The sequence below is a fragment of the Sceloporus occidentalis genome, unplaced genomic scaffold, assembly GCF_023333645.1.
Source record: "Sceloporus occidentalis isolate IW3139 unplaced genomic scaffold, rSceOcc1.0.p SCAF_3, whole genome shotgun sequence".
Classification (NCBI taxonomy): Eukaryota; Metazoa; Chordata; class Lepidosauria; order Squamata; family Phrynosomatidae; genus Sceloporus; species Sceloporus occidentalis.
In genome coordinates this window covers 17,237,565-17,261,694 of record NW_028316983.1, presented here as the reverse complement: position 1 = coordinate 17,261,694, position 24,130 = coordinate 17,237,565, and the positions used below count along the sequence as shown (strand labels likewise).

The window sequence follows — 24,130 nt, the reverse complement described above, 5'->3', positions numbered from 1 at the left end:
GGAAACACATCTTACCTTGTTAATCTCTCGCCAAAGCACACACTTTTCTGTTCTCAGCACATTTGCTATGTCCAGATTATCTTTACAAAGGGAATTCAGTGCTTCTGTGGTATCATCCAACAATGCTTGGATAAAGATCCAAGTGAACTTGAAAATGTTGATTACTCTTTGCATGATAGTTTCTGCTCAAAGAAGAAAAGAAGTGTGATGCATATAACAACAGCCAAGGGCCAGACTAAAAATCAAATAACCTATTTAAGAAGCTGACAAAGCTTTGTGCATGCACATTTGGGAAACTCCATCCATCCTCCATTCTGACCCCAAGAGGGATACATTAACACGTCACACAGGATTAAAGATTACTATTTTTTAGCTGTGCAGGTTTATTTTCCCTTTCTCCTCAGCAAATCTATATTTTTCAGCCTATCACAAATAAAGAGAGGGACATGTTTGTATCCACATTGGTGATAACCACCTGAGTTTCATCTTTCACTATGCTGAAGCATTCACTCTACAATTGTATAGCCTACACTGATTTTTTTTAAGCCCAGGGAATCTTTGGCCTAAATTAATTGCTAGCCCCAATTGCCAGTACCAGGATGTCCATTAGAGTAAGTCAACCCTTACAAAAAGTAAACTGATTCAAAGTAGTTGGGAGTAGCAACTGGATTTATGTGTTCATTGTTTCAGTTAAGGACATACTAGAAAAATGAAGATGTAATTAAAGAGGATGTTTTTGAATAGAGGACTATCCTCAGTAAAGTAAGACATATGGCATCTTAATCTTGAGCAAGGCCTTATCTGGACTTCTCATCATACTTGCAGTGTTATAGATAAATTATTCTTTCTTACAGGAATATTGGCAGAGCACTCCTTGCATCACTGCCAAGGTCCTTCTGATGCTTTAACTGCCCCTGAAAATTTGTCTGTCAACAATTTCCTACATAGATTTTCTTACAGTGGAATGAATCACCTGGTTCATCCAATTCTTCTCCAGTGACTGGTACCTCCAGATTTTCTTCACTAGATTTTACTTCTTCATGGATAAAGAACACCACAATAAACATTAGAAGAATAGCATTCCAGAATTACAAACCCAGTCCTATGCCTGTTCTGATATTACATGGGGATCCCAATTTTGTAAATGGACTTATACTGAGAAAAGTACAAGGTGAAACTTGCTAATAGAAAAGGATTCTAGCTTTCTGTATGCAGGGAGATTGTTTCCTTAACATGGTGAATGATTAAGATATGTGAAGACATTTCCATACTGAAGTAGTAAAGTCCATGAAAATCAGTGTCACATATTTGCTGCAATCCTGCATGGCTCAGCATAGTGTTAGTAGTTCCACATGCAGATCTGTGCTACACTGAACCATTTACCACCTCAGACCTACCACAGAGCTGCTGAAGGGTTCCACCGTAGCCATTCTGTGCCTGATGAGAGTGGTGGTTGGACTCAGAGAAGCATGTGGCTATGTCCCCATAGTGAAGCAATTATGTAATCTACTGGGGCTGGCCAGGCCCCTCCAGAGGTCTCAGTGGCAAGTATAATCATTTCGTGTCTGACTATGGGGCCAGATGCCTCTGCAATCTCTGCCTACTCTCAACCAGGCACAAAATGGCCTCAGGAGGCAGCATTCAGCAGCTGTATGGTACCTTGGGGGGTGGGTGGGAGTAGACTTTAGTGACTGTAAAGAGAGGAAGGGAATACCAACTTCCACAGTGACAGCATGTGAAAGGTTACCTTAACCTGCGTATGCCATTAATAGGATGAAAGTCCAGTGGTATATATGGTATTTACTTACCTTTCTGTTGCTGTTGCTTTTCCTCCTCCTCCTCCTCCTTCTCCTCCTCTTCTTTCTTCTTTTGTGCTCTGATTTCATCTTGCTCTCTCATCTTTAGAGCTGAGTTTGAGTTTATTATCCAGGCTTGATATGCAAGCTACACAGAGGTCAGACTGTTATTCAATGATAGCATTAATTATTTCATTCTTTTATTCATTAGGTTAAAATATTTATAATGTCTCCCTTAGTCAAAAACAGATTCCAGGATAACTCATAATAACAAAACACTTTTTAAAAATTACAGCCCAATTAGCACCACAAAATGCACAGATAATACTCTGTAATGGATGAGGTGAATGTGATCTGAGAGTGAATGTAATCTGGGAACTGTCTGTAGTTCCACTGTCATGGACAGATCACCCCCTAGTGGGTTTAAACTTACTGGGGCTCAGAACCTTTGAAGAGGTGGAGGGCCTGTTAAAATGGACTGCTCCATTAGGCTTATGAATTCAGATGGATTCCTGATGTATCTTGGGGAATTTCCTGCTGCCTTGACAGGTGATCTTTTGACAATGGATCTAATGACAATGGATACTTTTCAATTTGTGCAGTCTGAGGATGTGGAGACAATTCTTTGAGGTATGAGAGATACCAAATTAGTGTTAGACCCTTGCAATACCTGGCTAATTAAAAAGCTGGAGGGGGGCTGGCAGAGTGGGTAGAGAGAGTGATTAATGCCTCATTATAACACGCCAAAGTTTCAGTTTGCCTAAAAGAGGCCTTTAAAAAACCATTGCTTGAAAGACCTCCACGGATTCCATCATTCTGGATAATCCTAACATCCCCTTTTTAGGCAAGGTCCTGGAGCATATGGGAGCCTACCAGTTCCAGTGGTTTCTGGATGAGATCCATTTCACTCTGTTTTTTTTGCCTGGTTATAGGTCAGAGACAGCTTTGGTTGCCTTGGTGGATGACCTATGCCAGGAGGTAGACAGGGTGTGTGTGCCCCTGATGGTTTTGCAGGACCTCTCAACAACTTTCAGTATCCAACATTTCTCAGACTGGTGCCCTTGACAGATTTGGGATTACAACCTCCATCAGCCTCTGCCAACAGAATCTATGGCCAGGGATAATGGGAGCTGTAGTCCTAAATACCTGTAGGGCATCATGTTGGGGAAAGTTGCTATACACAATGCAGCTTAATTATAAGCAGATTTGCAGAAGATTGCACTGCTAAAAAGCCTTGGTGAATAATGTTTTTTGCCTGGTTCCCAAAATATAACATGTACTCAGTCCACATCCCACTGTTGTGCCCCCTCTCATCACTTTTTGGTTGAAGAATCCTGTTTCCCAATGCATTTGTTTTGCTCCATAAGAACAAGTGCTGCACCTGGAATGCTGTTTTCTTCTTCAGGGTTTCTTCCTCACTCTTTTCAGTAACACTTCCTTCCTCTTCTTCCTCACTATCTGTCTCAAAAAGGCAGTAGCTTCCACCTCGAATCACTGAAATCAGTGTTGGAAGCAGACACAGTTGAGCACACTGTCATACCACATGCAAAACTAGTACTCTCTGCTATACATCATCTCATAAGAAATTACTACCCCACCTGGTTTCACATTTGCAGTCACTAACAAAATCACTAATCCCATTCCACCAAAAGGATGGGGGCAATCCACACTTCAGCCATTTAAAGTTTTATATGTTACTTGCACTAAAATAATTTGCATATTAAAACCATATGTTGTCCACTTAATTAGAGGAATATGTTTGATAAATCAAAAAGGTGTAATTAATTGATCTAAATAATTAATTGTTTCAGATTCTGCAATCCTTGCAATAATTAAACAAATATAAAGTATCACATAATAAGTGAAAAAGTACAAGAGAAGGAGAAAAAGACTCCATTCTAAGGGGAGAGTATGTCAAACCAAGGGAGCCAACAGTTCTAAAGACATTGTAAATACAGGAAATGTACTTGATGTGTGAGTCACCCATGGCTGCCACCATGTTTTCTTGTCTTCGTTTTCTTTCTTGCTACCATCATCTTCTACAAAAGATACCAGGGAAAAAGTACTCAATAAAAAAAAAAGAGTAAGAAGTAGACAATGAACTTTGTCCTGGCTATGAATGATTTACGAAGAGAAACCAACATTAGAGCTCTGTCTCCAGTCTTTCTGAAGAACAATCAGAATTCAAGAACAAAGATCATTTTTGTAGCTAGTAGATACCAACAAAGGACCACTAGCCAGAGCTTTATGAATTCTAGTCTAGTCTATTCTAGGCATGTGCAAAATGTAAATGGATTTTATTTTACACTGGGCACAGTGTCCAGCATCTTGAGGGTCTCTGCTTTCATTTCATTTCATAAAAAGCAAAGTATAGGCTATCCAGTTATAAAGTCAGGCTTCAGAATATGTGAATAATCACAGAAGCTAGTGGGGCTCTGTAGAATTTCCAACAGTCAGGAAGAAGGCCTTTAGTATCTTATATAACTCATTGCATCTTGCCAAGAGTATCCAAAGAAGAATGCATTACGCAGATTTTTACAAATGATTTGCTTAATCTGCATAATTTATACAGGTTATAGAATTTAGTTTTTTCCTGGTGCAGTTTTTTTTAAAGATCTGTAATGCAACACTAGTGACCATTAATACTAGAGCTGTGACATATCAAGATTCTTATGCAATCAATATCTTAAGAATCATCTATCAATCTAATATAGGCGTTTATCACACTGAGGTTATTGGAGCTAAGATCAGGGGTGACTGCGGGTCGAACGATACAAACTGACGTTATAACGTGACTGTTTTATCATACCTGGCTGCCCTTCCGTTGTCCTTTCTAATCAAGGGGGAATCGAATCCAAGGCAAGTCACGTGATGTGGATTCAGGCAAAGTGGAGCGAGTGCAAATTGTATTACCACACCGGTGCATACCATGCATATTCAACTATTCGAATTGGGACCCTTGCACATGCTCAGTGGGGCTCTGGATGCATCCTGAACCTTTGCACTTTCGGGGTGAAGGAGGGAGCCTGGTTCCACTTTCACATGAATGGCAGCTTCACCTTTCTTCATCCCTTCTATTTTCCCATCCCTGGCAGCCAAATTCAAAGGGGTCCTCCGTGTCAGAGCCCCCATTCATTTCAGCCACGTCGACATCTATCCTCTTGTCATTCTCCTCATCTATTTCATCTACATCTCTCCTTCCCTTTGTAAGAGTTGCCTTCTCTTAGGTTTCATCCACACTGGGGAGATAATCTTGTTTAACTCCACTTTAACTGTCCTGGCACAGTGCTATGGAATTCTGGGAACTCTAATGTCCTGAGACATTGAGCCTTCTCTGCCAGAGAGCTCTGGTGCCTCAGTAAACTAATAACTTAAATTATTATTATTATTATTATTATTATTATTATTATTATTATTATTATTATTTAATATTATTATTATTTTAAAATAATAAATTATTAGTTTTTTGTGGGTTTTTCGGGCTATGTGGCCATGTTCTAGCAGAGTTTCTTTCTGACATTTCGCCAGCATTTGTGGCTGGCATTTCTCTGAAGATGCCAGCCACAGATGCTGGTGAAGCATCAGAAAGAAACTGTGCTAGAACATGGCCACATAGCCTGAAAAACCCACAAAAAACTATGGATGCCGGCCATGAAAGCCTTCGACTTTACATAATAAATTATTATTATTTTAAAAATAAATTATATTATTATTATTATTATTATTATTATTATTATTATTATGGGAGTTAGAATTTGTTGTGGGGTCCTTGGCTTGAGGCTATGGAATTCTGGGAGTACCATCTCTCGCTCCAGCCTCCTGTTTCTTTCCCTTCAGATCTGTCATCAGGATTGAAATCTACCTTCCATCCCTTTCCAGTTTCACGTGATTGCTAGCCTCTGCATCTGCAATGAGGAAATAATCCTGTTTGCCTTCACTTTAACTGTCCTGAATCAGTGCTATGGAATTCTGGGAACTGTAGTGTCCTGAGACATTGAGCCTTCTCTGTCAGAGAGTTCTGGTGCCTCAGAAAACTAATAACTTAAATTATGATTATTATAAATATTATTTTAAAATTATATTATTATTATTATTATTATTATTATTATTGGAGTTGGAGTTTGTTGTGGGGTCCTTAGCTCAAGGCTATAAAATTCTGGGAGTTCCATCTCTCCCTCCAGCCCCCTGTTTCTTTCCCTTCAGATCTGTCATCTGGACCTACCCTCCATCCCTAGCCTCACATGAATGATAGGGAATGTCACCTATCTCTAAATGCCCTCTGCTTCATCCGAATGTATCACCCACTGGCAAAATTACTGTTATTGTTCTTCTTATTATTATTATTATTATTTCGCAGTGAAAGATTTATTTCACTGGAATAATAAATTTCTTCCACAGCAAAATAATCTGTAGAAACTGCAGTTCTACTTGGAAGTAAATCCTGCCTCCACCTTGGCCCCACTTCGGAGGACGTCCTGCCCTCCACCCCCAAAGAGTCCTTTAGAAACTTTACTAACCCCACTCTCTCTCTTTGCCCCCTCTTTTCCCTCTCTCTATCCCCCCCCCCCATCTCCCCACTCCTCGCCAGCATGTCTCCTCTCCACGTTAAAATGTGACTGCATTCATTCAGGGGGGAGCACCAGAAGCAAATGGGGCAAAATTGCAGCAAGGCATCATGGGAAATTTGCAAGCCAGGGGTTTTGTGGTGGTGTTCTGGCATTCCACACCAGACCAGCTCAAAGTGAGCCTCAATGTGAATCCTGTCAACTCACTTATTTAGCGGACTCTCCAAAATGAGGAGCCGGTAAGGATTCAGTCCGGAAGCACCGTGGAAGCTCCCATTGAAAGGAACCAGGTGTGAAAATACATTAATGTTATAACATGAATTCGCATGAAGGAAAGCTATATAAATTATGATGATTAGGCAAATCATCATGTTTTGAGTTAGGCAATGCATACTCTTTTGGTTAGTCTTGGCAAGATGCTATGGGCTATTTAATTCACTCAAGGCATTCTTCCTGGATGTTAGAAATTCAGCAATGAACTTCTTGGTCACTCCATGTTGGGAAAAAGTCTTCCTTTGCACCCAAAATGACCCAAAGAGGGTTGCATATATGTGACAATATTGCTTGCCAGAATCACTGGGGATTTTGGGATTAAAAAACTTGAAATAATTTTAGTAGTGCAGTCCTCCAAGGTTCTCTGGGGTCAATGCAATCCCCAATCCCAACAGTGATGCTTGATGCACACATGCATACTTAAAAAAACTGGCCAGGCTCACCTAGGCAGTTGCTCATGATACTGATACAAATACTTTTGTGAGGAATTCATAACCCAAACTCTTGCTATGTGTGAAGTCCAAATTTCTTGAATGTTAGGGATACCATGGAGTATTGCTTCATAATTTTTCCAGGAAATTAGGATGCATTCACTGTACATACCCATTTAAAAATAATATGGTTTTTCTACCTGGATCTTTCTCTATTTCAGACTTCTGCACAGTTTCTGTTTCTGGCACTCTTTTCTCCAAGCTGTTAACTTTTTTCTGCTTTGGTTTCATTAAGTCCATTCTACAGATTAAAAATAGAAGAATAGATGTTATATTTCATCCAAAGAAGCTCCCATGTGTTTCTAAGTCTTCATTACAGTCCCTTCATAAATTAGATTTATTGACACATATCCTTTCTGTTCCCCCCAAAATAGGACTCATGTGGGCTTACAAAAGTTAAAACATGTTTTATTTTATTTTATTTCTATGCCATCTTTCTCCCAGAAAGGGGCCCAAGGTGGCTCACAAGTAAAAAAATTCTAACAAACTTATTATAATAAAACAACTTTAAAAATATATAATTAAAAATTATACAGAAAATTAAATAATTACTTACATGATTAAACTATCTCTGAAATTAAAATAATTTCAAACAATTCAATTAAAAAATAAAAAGTAAATGGCATAGTAGTAAAGATGCTACAATTACCTCCTAAAAGCCTGTTGCAATAGAAAACTTTTCATCAGCAAAAGGAAGGACAACAAGGAGGAAGTTTCCAAGCCTGTGAGCAGCCACTAAGAAGGCCCTTTCCTATTTTCCCCACCAGTCAAGCCTTTTAAGGTGGAAGGGAATAAGAGAAGGGCCTCCTCTGAAGGTCTCAAAGAGGGGCAAGGTCATATAGGAAAATACAGGGCATGTCCACACAGGCCAAATGAAGCGGTTTCCTCCCATCCTCACAGCAACCTATCCAAATGACACTGAGCCAAATTCCCAATTCATGTTTGGACCATTTTTATGATGGAAGGTCAGTTCTACACTGAATCCAACTTTTTATTCCCTGAAACTGCACTGAATCCACGTTTTCACTTTTACATTCTGGTGTAAAGAAACTCGCATTTTGCTCTAGATTTTGCAGGAAAATCTGGAGCACTCTGCAGCGGTGGCAGGCGACTGTTTACATATGTGTCCCTTGCTCCATCTTCAATATGACATCCCTTCAAATGTTTAAACATGGCTAACCTTCTCTTCTCCAGGCTAAACATACCCAGCTCCCTAAGCCACTCCTCATAGGACATGGCTTGCGACCTTTCACCATTTTGATTGCCCTCCTTTGGATATGCTTCAGCTTGTCCACATCCTTCTTTAACTGTGGTGCCCAGTATTTTAGGTGAGGTCTGACCAAAGCTGAATAGAGTTGCACTATTACTTCTCTTAGTCTAAAGAGACAGGATTACCTGTCACCTGGTGCTATCTACATTCACCCAAATGTTTATTCTGTTTAGTGCAATAGGAAATGTACTGCAAACAGTTGCCTTCCTAGCTATGCTTTGTAAGTTTTATCTATTGCAATTTTTATCTTGTATTGTATCGTTATTGCAATTGTTGTACACTGCTGTGATCAAATGGAATAGCGGTATATAAATAAATATTATTATTATTATTATTATTATTATTATTATTATTATTATTCCTGACTAAATTCCTGCACAGTTCTTGTGGATAAATAGAAGAACTTACTGCCTCTTCATGCTTTCCATTGATTTTCTTTCTTCTTCCATTCTGAGAGCCACCATTCTTTTCAGTTTTAGTTCAAACAGGTCTGCTCCTCTGTGAAAGCAAGTCAGGTGTAGGGATTCATTAAAAGGTTCTACTTCAACGGAGCTGACAAAGCATCCATCTAGTCCAGTACACTGTTTCCATTGCTGGCTAGCAATGCACCTCTGGGAAACACACAGGAAGACCAGAAGCCAAGAGCCTGCTGTTGTTAGTTGCCTTATACTCAGATAAATACTACCCTTGTACATGAAAGACCTATTCAGTTAGTTTCTGTCACACTGCATTTTGCCATTACAAAATGTTGCAGTGTAGCACGTTTCTTTTCAAGATAATAATAATAATAATAATAGGATTTATTTATATGCCGCCCAATCACTGGGAATCCGGGAGGCTTACAACAGAGGGGATAATAGATGGTTCCTTGCCCTCAGGCTTACAATCTAAAAAGACACGAAACAAAAAGAGAAGGGAATGGTGGGGAGGGGAGGGGAGGGGAGGGGATCAGGTCCAGCATTTTTCTCTCCCTCTGAGGCCTGGACCAAGGCAGATGGACCGGAGGGAGGGCTCTTCTTCTTAAAGATACCTTATTCCCATTCCACAGGGCCATGTTTTCCACTCTAGTTCCCTCATTTCCACCATAACCAATAGCATTTTGTGGCCACTAAGTACATAGCCACTACCATCTTCTCTACTGCCATCTCATTTGCTGCACTGATCCTAGTAACATACCGCTCAGGTATTTATCTTCAAAACAATGTATGAACGCCATGTCACTTTGTTCTAAAGGCAAATTCCTGAAGAGGCTGCCAACTCTACTCTGTTGCCAGTATTCAGTGGCACAGTAGCAAATCTGGTGACACTTTGCTGAGGGTATAAAGTGTATAAAGTACAAAATGTATGAAGGTGTATAAAAGGGGTATAAAGTATGGCCTCTGTAAAATTTAGGGAGGGCAAAGAAACCACCATCATCAGTGCTACCTATCATGGTCATAGGCAAACAAACATATTTCCATCCAAATAGATGATGCAAATCAAGCCATTTTGATAAATATGTATTAGCAAACTACTCACACTATTCAAGACATGAATTGATTAACAGCCTCCATTAAACTGAATGATTTGTTTATTATATTTAAATAAATAAAATATTACAAAATCTCAGGAGAGGATGTTGTTGTTGTTGTTTTGAAGCAATTTCTTTTATGCATAAGACAACTTAATTTAATAGACAAATCATCATTCATTGTTACAAGCTCACTTTAATTTTTTATCACATTTGGGAATGGGGAGAGGGGAGGGATACCTATTATAGCAACACATCAGGAGTCCAAAGGTCCTAAAAACAAATGAGTTGAAAGCTTACAGATATTACAGAAAAACCATGTTGCACAGATATTTTTCCTACTGACTGTTGTGCCTATAAAAATAGCAATGTCACTTATCTTGAAAGGCACATTATGTATTAGCTTTTCTTGCCAAACCCTGTCTTCATCTATTATATGGCACTGGCTCTATCAATAGGCAGAGTACAAAATTAGTGTTATAAAAGAGCAGCCAGTTATTTATTACAGTCAGACCTCCATATCCACAGATTCCTTATTTATGGATTCAAGCATCCATGCTTTGACTATATATACATATAAACTTCCAAAAAGTAAACTTTGATTTTAACGTTTTAAATAAGTGTCACCATGTCTGTGCCACTGTATATAATAAGACTTGAGCATCCACTGATTTTGGTTTCCCTGGGGAGTCCTGAAACCAAACCCCAGCCGATACTAAGGGCCCACTGTAATTTATTCTTGTTGCATTTTTATTGCCAGGGAAAGTGTTTGTATGATGTTCTGCATTAGTTGCCAGAATAACTTGTCTAGTTTTTGGCACTTTGGGATGGGTGTGCAACTTCCTGTTCTGTATGCAAAGGGATTTGGTCGCACCCTTGAGACTAATTGCAAGAAAGAAGCTGGTAGCATGAGCTTTCATATACTTGAGTCTACCTCCTCACATGCCTCATTCATCTAAGGAAGCAGACTCACATCTAAGAAACCTATATTGTTTTAATGTATTTTAAACATTTTTATCTTTTTTAAGTATTTGGTATTTTAATTATTGTAGTAATTTAATTCTATTTTAATGTACTATTTTTGTATGTTTTTAATTGTATTGGTTGTTGTTGTTGTTGTTGTTGTTGTTGTTGTTATAAGCCACCCTGAGTACCAGTCTTGGGAGAAGGGTGGGATATAAATAAATATAATAATAACATTAATAATAATAATAATAATAATCTCATGCTTCTTTTTTTCAGTTAGGCTCAAAGGTGCTACAAGATCCCTTTGCAAACTCATTTTACAGTCTAACACCTCTGTCTTTAAATTCCTGCTCTGTCTCAAGCAGTAAATGTCTTGGGCCAGCACTTAGTGGCACAGAGGTAAAATGCCTGTAGTGCAGCCACTCACTCACAAACCATAAGGTTGAGAGTTCAATACCAACAAAAGGGCTCAAGCTCGACTCAGCCTGCTATCCTTCTGAGGTCGCTAAAATTAGTACCCAGATGGTTGGGGGCAATTAGCTTATACTTTGTAAACTGCTTAGGGAGTGCTTAAGTGCAGTGATAAGTAGCATAGAAATTTACTTGCTATTGCTATTGCTATTGTATTATCAGAACAATTTATTATCCAGTGACAGGATCCCATTTTGCACCAGGGTCATGTAAATGAAAAGTAATTACCTCATTTGCATTATCCACATGGTTGCTTCACACAGAGGTCATGCAATTTCAGTAGACCAGGATCTAGCCACAATGAAATAGCAGCAACTAACCTGTATTATTAATTTACTATTAATTTACAAGACATAAATCTGAGGATGAGAAATCTAACCCACACTTGTGGTCTTCACAGTGGTGGACTGACAGCTAGCCTGATTCCACCCAGGTTGTATATTTTACTGCTATGTTTCCCCGGCTAGCTGGGATGTATGAACTCAGTCTGTGGTAGTGTTCTGATTCCTACCTGAAGGAATCAGTGAAATCCTTCCTGAAGTAATCAACTGAATTCATGGCATGTACCTGGAGGCTAAAATCTCAGCAGCCCTGAGATCTGCTACAATATAGAGGTAATAGTAGCTTGTAAAAATTCGACGCTGGACCAGCAGGAAAGTAAAACATATTGCATCCCAGGTTATCCCTGCTTCGTTCTCAGGCAGTTCACATATGTTATCATCAGGTGGATCTGTGCAGCAGGAAAAGAAACACACATATATTTCAGGTGACTAGAGTATGAGCAGTTGATCTTCCTACTGTAATATTTTCTTACTAGTATAATGCCATTAATGCTAATTAGGAGGCCATGAATGACATTTGTTTCTGTAGACATGACACATCTGGATCATACCTGTTGGTAGTGGATTATAAAATGAATGGAATTTTTTATGTATATATTTCAGATGATGTCCTTTGGGAATTGATAAGGAATCTGACATACAAGGAATCTGGAACCAAGATCATCTCTTGTGCTTAAACAAGCAGCAACATAGGAGTCATCATTGACAGGAAATGTTTGGAGCCATAGCTACACACAAGAATTATTATGTAACTATAACTTTTCTTATCTGACCCTGAGAACTTCTCTTTCTGGGTACAATAAAGAAATCTCCTCAATTTGTATACTACACTCAGAAAAGAAAAGGCATAATAGCTGAACTGGATATTGTAGATTGACAAGTTTGTTTTCAGGAGGCAGAGACGGGAGAAGTTATCCTTCCTAACTCAAATTCCTTTCAACACATTCTTGTGTTGTTTTTGCAGGTGAACATCTGTAGATCCACAGGCAGGAAGCCTCCAACTATTTGTTTAAAATGAAAATCTGCAGTGGAGGGCTGCAGAAGATTAATTAGAGTTTCGATATTACTTTTTTCACTACAGTTCCCAGAATTGCCCAGCCACCACAGCCAACTGTTTAAAGTGGAGTGCATACTAGCTGGGGGAATTCTTGTGGGTCCCCCAAAAGTAACTCTCCAAGCTCTGAACAAGAAATTGCCTAATGCAAACTAGACGTTTTTTTAAATATCACATTCTCTGAGAAGTAGCAACTCTTTAGCATCTGGGGCAAATATCCGTTCCAGCACATTCTTGTTTTTGTTGTATGCATTCAAGTCATTTCCAAATTATGGTGGCCCTAAGGCAAACGTATCAGGGTTTTTTCTTGGTAAGATTTGTTCAGAGGGGATTTTCCACTGCCTTTCTCTGGGGCTGAGAGAGTATGATTTGCCCAAGGTCACCCAGTATGTTTCCATAGCTGAGTTGGGATTTGAATCCTGGTCTCCAGAGTTGCACTCCAGTGCTCAAACTTCCAACACCATGCTGGCTCCCAGCACATTCTACCTAATTCTTTTTTACTGGTGGTGCAGAGAAAAGGATCATACATCAGAACTCTTGAACACAAATATGTGCTTTTAACTATTTGGCCTAGAAAATTATCTTGAGTTGCATTCTCAGAGCCAGAGAACAGCCTTCACCAGACCTAGATTCGAACAATTGAATTCAATGGTAAGAACAGGACGGTTTCAAAAAATACCTTATCATGAAAGAATATGTATTTGTGGAGCCCCAGCTATTGAGGATACTCCACATATCCTGTTTGACTGTTGTCTTTATGATAAGGAGAGATCACACTTTTTACAACCATTTTTGGATAGAATGACCTACTGGGATCTTACCGCAAAATTATCTTATCTTTTCTCTGGAGAGAAAATACATACAGTGTGATGTGTAGTTAAATTTGAAGTCAGTGCTGCTTGCTTGAGAGATCAATTTATTATACAAAACAGGGTTTTGTGTCATGGTGATGAGTTCATTTAAACATTTTTATTGTTATCTCCCACTCTGTTTTAGCCAGTTTTATTTTAGACTATTTATTTTGTATCCCATTTTATTATCCAGTTCTATCTCTGTATGTATGTGGATATTTTAATATTTTTATCTTGTACTTTATATATTGTATTTTGTAACTGTATTTTGTATTCCATTGATATGGTCAGCTGACTAATCAATAAACTTGTTGTTGTTGTGCTTTTAACACTGAAGCATGATCCATCTTTGGAGACTTGGTTGGGGAAGACTCTGTTTAAGCACAGAGATAGAGCATACCCTCTTCACATACCGGCTGATATTAGTTATTTGCTCATTAATCAATCCTCTAATAGCATGGAGAAAACTATGCAGGACCTATGTACCTGTTAACTAGTGTTAAAGATGAGGAGAGCCTCTGGAAAAAGGAATGGCAACCTGAATCCAGCACTCTGATTGTCTACAGAGAGATTCAAGCCCAGACAGTTCAGAGAAAAACAATCCCTAATACTGCAAGTATCACTTTCTCCCACATTTAGTTTTTTAAATCCCAAATTCTTTCTACCCCAAACATAATGAAATCTATGAATTTTGTGAAATTGTTATAGAAAAAGAACTAAATCAAAATTCTCAGCAATTGTTACACATAGCTCTATGATACTTCTGCTGCCATTGCACTATAAAAGAAGTTGTCATGTCATGGATCTCCACAAATTGGGCATTTCCTGTCCATTTAGAGAACATTATACTAGCAAAATAATAACAAATGGCTTTAAAGTTGTTGTTGTTGTTGTTATCATTTATTTGTATTGCGGCATAAATTTACATGGCCTTTTACAGAAACAATCAAGTCAAAACATTAAAACCTGCTAAAGGTGTACAATCTAAAACTAATAACAGAATGTTTGACATCATAAAAAAGGGAGAAAGCATTTGTGGTTGTCATTAAAATGTTTAAAGTGTGTACCATCACACAGGCCTTCCCTATCAATACTGCTTCCTACTTACCTATATCATATCCTGGTACTGTGCAGAACATACCAAATGTCTGAATCAACCAGCAGTGGTTTCTTTGTAATCTATTAAGGTAAGCACAAGCTCCAATCTGTAGGCAAAAGAAGGAAGAAAAAGGAATAGTTTGTGGGATATATTGTGGGACAGGATATAAAGCATTAAAACAACAGCAGCAGTAATAATAATACATACAGCCAGGATGTTCTTCATTACTATAACCAAAGCTGTGTAAGCAATCAGATAGTCCCACAGTCTGAGTATGTCTTTGACAGGCTTCAGTTGAAGGCTTCCTCCAAAAAGCATGAAGTAGAAACAGGCCACAAGGTAGCCCAAGCAGAAGATGTTGATCCTTGTTGTCCCAGTAACAAAGATAAGACAAAGGACAAACCAGAAGTGATATCTGAACACAATCACCTTTGAGAAATCCAGGTAAGACCTGTACGGAAGGAAAGAATAGGAAGATAAGGTTGCCATAAGTTAGAAACAACTTGATGTATGCAATAACAAAAACAACAGTAACAACCTTAATCTATAAAGCCCTACATGGCTTGGGCCCGAGTTACTCGAGGGACCGCATCTCCCCATATAATCTGCCCCACACACTCAGAACAACCAGGAAGAACTTGCTAGCAATTCAATCATCTAAATATGCTACTACATCCCAGAAAGCCTTCTCAGTAGTGGCCCCAAAAATCTGGAACAATCTTCCTGAGGAACTCCACCTGATCACCCCCCTAGAAACATTCAAAAAGAGGCTAAAACCTTTCTTCTTCTGTCAAGCCTTCCCCTCTGGAAAATGAAGTTGTGTATTTTGATTCCATTAACCTTCTGCCTCACCTTTTCAAATGATGGTTTTAGATTTGTATGTTGTATATTGTGTTATTGGTTTTATCTATGTGTTTGTAACTGGTTTTAAATTTTGTGTACACTGCTTTGATCTCTGGAAAAGCAGTATAGAAATAAAATGTATTATTATTATTATAAACTGAGCAAACTCTTCCAAATCAGGCTAAAAAAATTAACCAATTTTCCAAATGTTTAATTCTTCAGTAAAATGTTACTAGGGAGTGTGAAGACACACAGATATAAGAAAGTATTTGTACTTTTTTAAAAAATTAAATAGCTATTTATTTACTTAATTGCTTTCTTTCACTCTTGATACAGCACTGAGATAATTATTAGGTTCCAAATAGAATGAGAAATAACATCTCCTAGCTGGCTGAATCATCATGTCTTTAGGCCTTTGGTGATCTTTGTTTTGGGCAATTTGGCTTCCCTTGAGTCTCATGTTTGTGTTTTCCTAAGGAACATACAGAACACAGTTACTACTGGGATGGGGCCTCCACCAGTTTTACTTTCTTTAAGGGATGAATTGACATTCTTAGGAAAGTATCATCTGTTACTCAAAACAAGTTCAGTAAGCTACTCTCATTTATTAGGATATATTATATGGCATGGGTCCAGTCTATTTGAAGGACCGTATTTCACTATATGAAGCTGTTTGAGCTTTAAGATCTTCAAGAGAGGCTCTTTTTCTTCTTTTCCCCCACTACCTTTCCAGGCTCATTTAACAATGATTTGGTTTTTGTTTTAAAACTGGCAAGGTGAGCAATGCAGAATCAGTTGGATCAGAAGAGGAAAAAGCTTCTCCTTGTGTTACCCTGGTTCTTCTGCCAGCTACTCACCTGTTATAGTTAGTTACTAATGGATTTGCTTATATTCCATTTCCCACCTTTGGTTTCTTACCTGCAGTGGATAAAGTTTGGTACTGGACTGTATTCATTGAGGCCCACTGGATCCAGCTCTCGGCTGATTTCTATATTATCTCCTGCTTGCATTCTCACAACAGGATTATTCTCATCTTCAAACACCTGCCATTGGAAGGAGGCAAACAGCAGAAGCAGGAAGTCATCTGTCACAAGAGAGAAGGCAGGGAAACAGATCATTTACATTTATTTATGTGGTCAGTCTCCTCCCACACACACACACACACACCTTCTACTTATATTTTCCCCAGAAAAGTAGCTAAATCACATATTAAATGGCAAATAGAAATACACATAAACATAAAGTCCTTTTTAAAAAATCACAATGTCAGTTACAAAAGGTACATAGTAAGAAGAAAAATTATGGGCATTAAAACAGTAACAGCAAGTATTTTTAGGGCTCATACACTAGAAAGCTAGGCCAAAGCTAATAAAATGAAATTCAACACGGAGAAATGTAAGGTACTGCACTTAGGGTGGAAAAATGAAATGCACAGATATAGGATGGGCGACACCTGGCTGAATGAAACTACATGTCAAAGGGATCTATGAGTCCAGGTAGACCACAAGTTGAACATGAGTCAACAGTGTGATGCGGCAGCTAAAAAGGCCAATGCAATTTTAGGCTGCATCAATAAAAGTATAGTGTCTAGATCAAGAGAAGTAATAGTGCCACTATATTCTGCTTTGGTCAGGCCCCACCTGGAATATTGTGTCCAGTTCTGGGCACCACAATTTAAAAAGGATGTTGAGAAACTGGAGCATGTCCAAAGGAGGGCGACTAAAATGGTGAAGGGTCTAGAAACCATGTCCTATGAGGAAGGACTTAGGGAGCTGGAGATGTTTAGCCTGGAGAAAAGAAGATTAAGAGGTGATATGATAGCCCTGTTTAAATATTTGAAGCAATGTCATATTGAGGAGGGAGCAAACTTGTTTTCTGCTGCTCCAGAGAACAGGACCTGGAACAATGGATGCAAGCTCCAGGAAAAGCGATTTCACTTCAACATTAGGAGGAACATCCTGACAGTAAGGGCTGTTCGACAGTGGAACACACTCCCTTGGAGTGTGGTGGAGTCTCCTTCTTTGGAGGTCTTTAAGCAGAGGCTGGATGGCCATCTGTCGGGGATGCTTTGATTGAGATTTCCTGCATGGCAGGTGGTGGACTAGATGGCCCTTGTGGTCTCTTTCAACTCTATGATTCTATGATTCATTCGGTTGTTCCTTCCTTGGCTATACAATGGTATCTAGCACTTGTTTATGGCAGACGCATGCCATATATAAGTTCAGTATTATTTATTTATTTATTTATTTATTTATTTATTTTGTAAATCAGAACTGACAAACAGTTTTAGGGAAGGTTGGTTTTGAAGTAATATACATTGCTGTCTAAAAGCATGTGAGTGTGTGTATGTGTGTCTGTAAGGTCATTTTGTCCAATGTCTAAAATTACCAAGTTGCACCACTGGATATATATAATCGAAATTGTTGTTGTTGTTGTTGTTTTTCCCCATGGATCAATGCAGGGAACAACAATGTACTGTCAGTGTCAACAGAGTATACCTATGTGGAACTCAGAAGCACACAAAGATACAATTATGGTATTATTTTGCTATACACCTAGTTTATAACTTGTTTCCCCTGTGCCACACTTTAATGCAACCTGTTTTTGACTGTTTTTGTTAAGTTAGAATAAATGCAGTCTGGGTTGTGAACCACAAGAAGCAGCCTTAGAAGAGCAGCAGGCATGCTTTAAAAACATGTGGCTTAAGGTCTGAAAGGGCAGGGCAAAAGGATGATGTGGTGGACCTCCCAGGAGGAATCAGCTGGAGACAGAAAAAATGACTAGCAACTTCATGGCCAAATATAAACCCTAAATTAATATGCATGTTTCGCAGGGAGAAGGTCCTAGGTTCAGTCACCATCTTCTTCAGCTATGACAAAGATCACTGTCTGGAATCCTAAAGTGCTCCCTACTGCTCCATTTATCCATTTTTAAACATTTTGACCTGTACACAAACTATAACCATGGGTCATTGCAGTTTCCTAACTTTTCTGGGAAACGGTTGGAATATAGATGCTTCCTCCAACATTAGTAAGAAATGGCTTCTTATATATACTAAGGAGATATCAAACTCAACACATTAATATACTTACACAGAAGAAAATTAGCACTGGGTCTCTTGGCAAAATCAGGCAGATACAGCCACTTAATCAGATTTGAGTGGAGTAGCCAGTGAGAGGTTCTCCATGGATAATCTGCCAGCAAAGAGATTATCTGCATTATACAAAGCATTTTAAACTAATTTCTGGGCTTACTGTCCAGACATGTTTGATTCAAAGGGAGCTGTCAAGAGGCACAATTTTGGATAGCCGCTAGATGGCACAGCCAGGATTTTGCTCAGCCAACATTCAAGCTATCCATTAATACCAGAATGTCCTCTCCCAAAATGCACTTGCCGTCCTGCTACCCAGAACATCATTTAATAATAATAATAATAATAAATTTTATTTATACCCCGCCTTTCCAAAAAAATGATCAAGGCGGCTTACAAATGTTAAAAACATTTACCTTGGCAGAGAGCGGGTGGGAGACCAATGCAAAGTAGATACTGAAAGGCCACTATGTTGGCAAGGAAGCAGCAGTATTTGGGCCAGACTTCAGCTACAGCCTTCCTCCGACGGCAGCTCAATAGGTAAATTAGCCAGCTGGCATGGATAAGGGCATAAAAATCCATGCGCTGCCTAATCACATTAACGGCAGCTATAAAGCATGTCTGAAAGAGCAGAAGAGGTCACTGAGCCAATTTTTTCAAAAACATTATTTGTTTATCTGTTTTAGACGTTTTTAACTACCTTTCAGAATGCACATCCTCACAAGGGAAGTTAGAAGATTACACAAACATGAATATTCAATTACAATTAAAGTACACATGGACAGTAGCAGCAGCAGTATCAAACACCAAATGCTGTTTACAATAAATGCACGTTCAGATTATTGTTTTTAAAGTCTAAATTGAGGCTATTGTACTTTAACCACATCATGAGAAGGCACAACTCATTAGAGAAGACAATGATGCTAGGAAAGATAGAAGGCAGCAGAAAGAGAGGAAGTATGCATGCCAGTTAGATAGACTCAATTAGGGAGGTCATGGGCCTGATACTGCAGGAGATGAGTAGAGAAACTGAGAATGGAGGCATGGAGAGGTCTCATTCACAGGATTACCATGAGTTGAGGCCAACTCTAAGGCAGCTAACAACAACAACAACAAAAGTAGTGATTCCACATATATCTACCAGGAAATGGCATTCTAAACAAATGTCATGTAACCACCAAGGAAGTGATATGTCTAGTACTTGCCATTCAAAGACTTAGGGGCTCTACAGACCGCCCCCAACGCTCCCTGCAGCCTCCTCGCCTCCTTCCTGGCCTCCGCTGGGGCCGGGAACGAGGCGAGGCCGCGGCGCTCGCCGGCGGGCTCCTCGCCTCCTTCCTGGCCTCCGCTGGGGCCGGGAACGAGGCGAGGCTGCGGCGCTCGCCGGGGGGCTCCTCGCCTCCTTCCTGGTCCCTGCTGGGGCCAGGAACGAGACGAGGCCCCGATCCTGGCCTCCGATCGCGGCGGGGCCCAGGCGGGGAGGGAAAGCCTCCTTAAGTGGAGGCTTTCCCTCGCCGCTTGGCCTCCGCTCCCCGCCCCGATCGCGAGGGGAAATGTAGGACAAAATTTTCAAATGTAGGACACATTTTTGTGTGTCCTACATTTGAAAATTTTGTCCTACATTTTTCCCGGTTTGGAGGTCCGGCACTATGGCAACCCTACAGGGAGGCGGGGAGGTTGGCGCGGCGGCGCCCAAGAGGCGCCGCCTCCCTGCAGCCTCCTCCGCCTCAGGCCTCGCTGCCCTCCTTTTCCTCCGCGCGACCATGCGCGAGGGAGGAGGAGGAGGAGGGCAGCGAGGCCCCAGGGTTGCCCAGCAACCCCGCTGCAACCGGGCTTTTCCCCGTTTTTGGCTGCACCCGTGCCGTGACCGGGCAGGTGCAGCCAAAACCGGGAAAAACCCGGTTGCAACCGGGTTATGGCAACCCTATCCCCAAGGGGCAGCCTGCAACCACCCCTTTTCGTATGCCACGGCCCTGATCTGGTCTTTCAAGGGTGTGAAAAGGAGCTGCAAAAAGCAGCTTCTTTTTTGTGCTCTCAAAAAGGCGCCATAGCCGTGGCAGGACTATACAGTGGTCCTTCCATGCTGCATCATACAGACACAGCGCTGGAGGAGCGCCATGACTCTGTGTCCATGTGGAGCAGCATACGACATCATGGTGCCTGGGGCAGAGTCGGGGTGTGCGTCATCTGGACCCAACGCCCTGACTCTGCCCCCAGGCAGGCCTTTCAGACCAGTCTGTACAGGGCCATAATGAAGTTTTGATACTGACATTCCTATGGAGTTGACCAGGACCTTGACAGGATCACCAGCTAGTTATGTGGTTAACCTCTGCAGTGATATCAGCAAATTATCTGGATTGATTGTGTCAAGTAATTTCTCTCCCTACATAACTTCTTTTGTGTTCTCCAAGCTCCCCAATACTATACTAAAATTATTTTGCTAACATTTTCTCACCTCTAGTCCAAACTTGTAAAAACTGTAGTTCATAAAGTATTTTATGCAACTGAGTAGTCCATCATCCAAATTCTCACGAACAATGTTATGAAATATGCTCCTTGTGGTAGGTGGCATTAACTGATTCTTTATCCGGTAGAAACATTGGTGGTGGTGCACAGTTGCTTCAAGAGCCATTAGAATCAGGATTGTGAGGTGATTCTATAAAAGGCAGAAACAATGCTTTCCTATAATGCTCAATACTATGGAACCCCTACAGCTGAATTCTGCCTGACACACACATACCCTGCCCAATTCACTTCTTCCCTTTGACTATTAATTAGAAATCAGCTGTGGGAATCATGCAGCTCATAGGAGGCATGAAGCTTTTGGAGCTCCACTGACTTCACCAAAACTCCCAGCCACCTCCACCCCCATATTGGTCAAAATACACATCCTGAGGTTGGGGGGGGGGAGATTTGAGACATTCTGCAGCAGGGTTTTCTTGTTGTTGCGGGCAGGCACTAAAACAGTAATACCGCCTAAAAGTGACCAGAAGTGACAAAACCCTGCTTACAGTCTCCCCAAACATTGACAGAACAATGTAACCCCTCTAAAGCTTGTCTGTTAATCAATATCTAACAAAGAGATGGTTACTGACTGCTACAATATAATCGTTTAAACATTCCAGTAACTGGAAGGGACATTATCTTAGAAAGAACTTATTCCATAATAAACACCTGTTTTTGCAATGACCATAAAATCTACTTTCTTGCCTAAATGATGCCCAAGTAAGATTCCTACCTTTAGACACAGAAGTACATTGTCATTACACTTCATGAAGCCCCCAACCCAATGTGCCGGGTCAACAAGTGCAGTGTACAGCAATGATTTATCCAGTAACACCTCTTCATTATTATATGGATAGGTCGTATTTAGATGCATTCCCTGCAAAGACAAAAAAAAAGGAAATGCAAAATAAAATTGGAATTTTTATTAAGTTTATTTACTGGGTTCTGACACTGAACAACTAATTGAACAATCAGCCTCAAATTTTCTAGTTTTTTCATTGGATGACTGATGCTGCTCTCTAGCTTTCATTCGGGATCACCTGGACTCTATAAAAGCTTACTACACGTTTCTTAATGAGAAGACCAATAATGGCAAACACCATCTTCCAAAAGATACTTGCTTTCTCTTGCAGTATAGCAGAACTTGGAAGTATTTCTTTTAACGAGAATGTGTTGTCATTACTTCAAAAAATAATTTGTTGGGCTTAACTTTTCTAAAAATTAAAATATCAGCATATTACTTGTACATTTTAAAGAACAATTAAAATCCTTTTAACATGGACCCAAAAGGCCCCAAATAACCAGTTAACAGCAGCAAGAAACATTATTAATTACTCAAAAAAACCAAAATGTTGCCATTTTGACATGAAAAATAATGATGGTGGCACTATTGTTTGACAAAATAGCCAGTATCAGTGTTATTTTTAAGGGGTTTCTTCTAAGCCAGGGGTTCCCAACCTGGGATGCCTGCAGGGGGTGCAAGATGAAATTTCAGGGTATGCAAGAAACAGTGGGTTTGTGTCCTTGAGTAATGAATCAAGGGTCATCACTCAGCCAGGTCCCAGTGTGCCTTGAGAAGTGGTAATAAGTTTTTGGGTTGCATTGGTAGTTTTTGTTTATTTAATCAAAAGGAAAGAATTTTACAATTTACAATACTTTACAATTTTTCTGGATTAGTATCTAATTGCACTGAATTAAAAGCTTTTTTAAAAGTTCCATTTGTTCACCCGCAGTCTTGTACATGGTTCAATTTGTGGTTTAAAAAATAGAAATTAGAATATTAGTTTTATAGTGGGTGCAAACATTAACCAAACATTTCTGAGGGATGTGGGGTATTAAAAAAAAGTTGGGAATCAGTCTTCTAAGCTCTGCAATATACATCACAAGAACATGTTGGAAATGTTCAAGTCTCCAGTCTCCTATACATTCACTTCTTTTTCTTGACAAGGTGGAACAGCTGTTGGCTGGGGAAAGATATTTCAAACTAGAAAATAGCTTGACAGAAAAGAGTTATTTAGTTCTTCTTACCATTATTCCTCTACTCAGGCTACAAAGCTATACATGCTTACCTGGCAGTAAGTTCCAATGAATTCAGTGTAAATTAGTTTTCAATAGACATGTATAGGTCTTATCTATTAACTACTCTGTTACAATAGTGAGACCCCTAATCCTTTATGAACTGAGTATGAATTCTGAAACATGTTCCTCCACTCCACTCCTAGCAGACAGGAATTTAATGGCGAAGTCAGAAGGAGTGCCTTGTTAAGCAGTTTCTTTGAAAATGGAAATGCACTGCTTTAGGCCCCTCTTTTTCACTGCATAATGGCAGGTAGGCAGAGCTTAGCTCTGAGGAAAGCTGATGGAGTCCTTGCAGTGAGGAAAGACTTAAAATATGCCTTAGAAAATTATTTTCCATAACCTCTAAATGTGTTGTAGCAGTTTCTCCACATATCTCAGCCCAATATACAATTTTAGTCAAACTTTTGACAGTAGAAATCTTTACAGCAGAAGCCACCAACTACCTTCGTTATATCATATTTCTAAAAGATATTTTTGATTTTAGCCACTGACACTTTGGTAGCATTTGGTAATTTCCAAGTCAGCTATTCACCTAATTTGTGTGTGGGGAACTACATTTTTGAGAAAGACTGAGACCTAGACTGTATCTGCACTGCAGGATTAATGCTCAATGCTATGGAATTCTGAAATTTGTAGTTTTGTGAGTTTTGCTTTCTCTGTTAGAGAACTCTGGTACCACAACAAACTACAAATCCCAGGATTCGATGGGATGGAACCATGGCCATTAAAAACAGAGTCAAACTGCATTAATCCTGCTGTGCAAAGATTAACTGAGATATTTTTGTGGGTTTTTCAGAGATTCTCTGAAAATGCCAGCACAGATGCAGGTGAAACGTCAGGAATAAATTCTTCCAGCATGTGGCCACATAACCCAAATAACCCACAAAAAACTATGGATGCTGGTCATAAAAGCCTTCATCTTCAC

General features: G+C 39.7%; 1 pseudogene; it reads right to left on the bottom strand.

The window, feature by feature from the left end:
- The window catches only part of LOC149315605 (piezo-type mechanosensitive ion channel component 2-like), a 94,953-nt pseudogene that overhangs the window by 26,110 nt on the left and 44,713 nt on the right, over window positions 1-24,130 (bottom strand).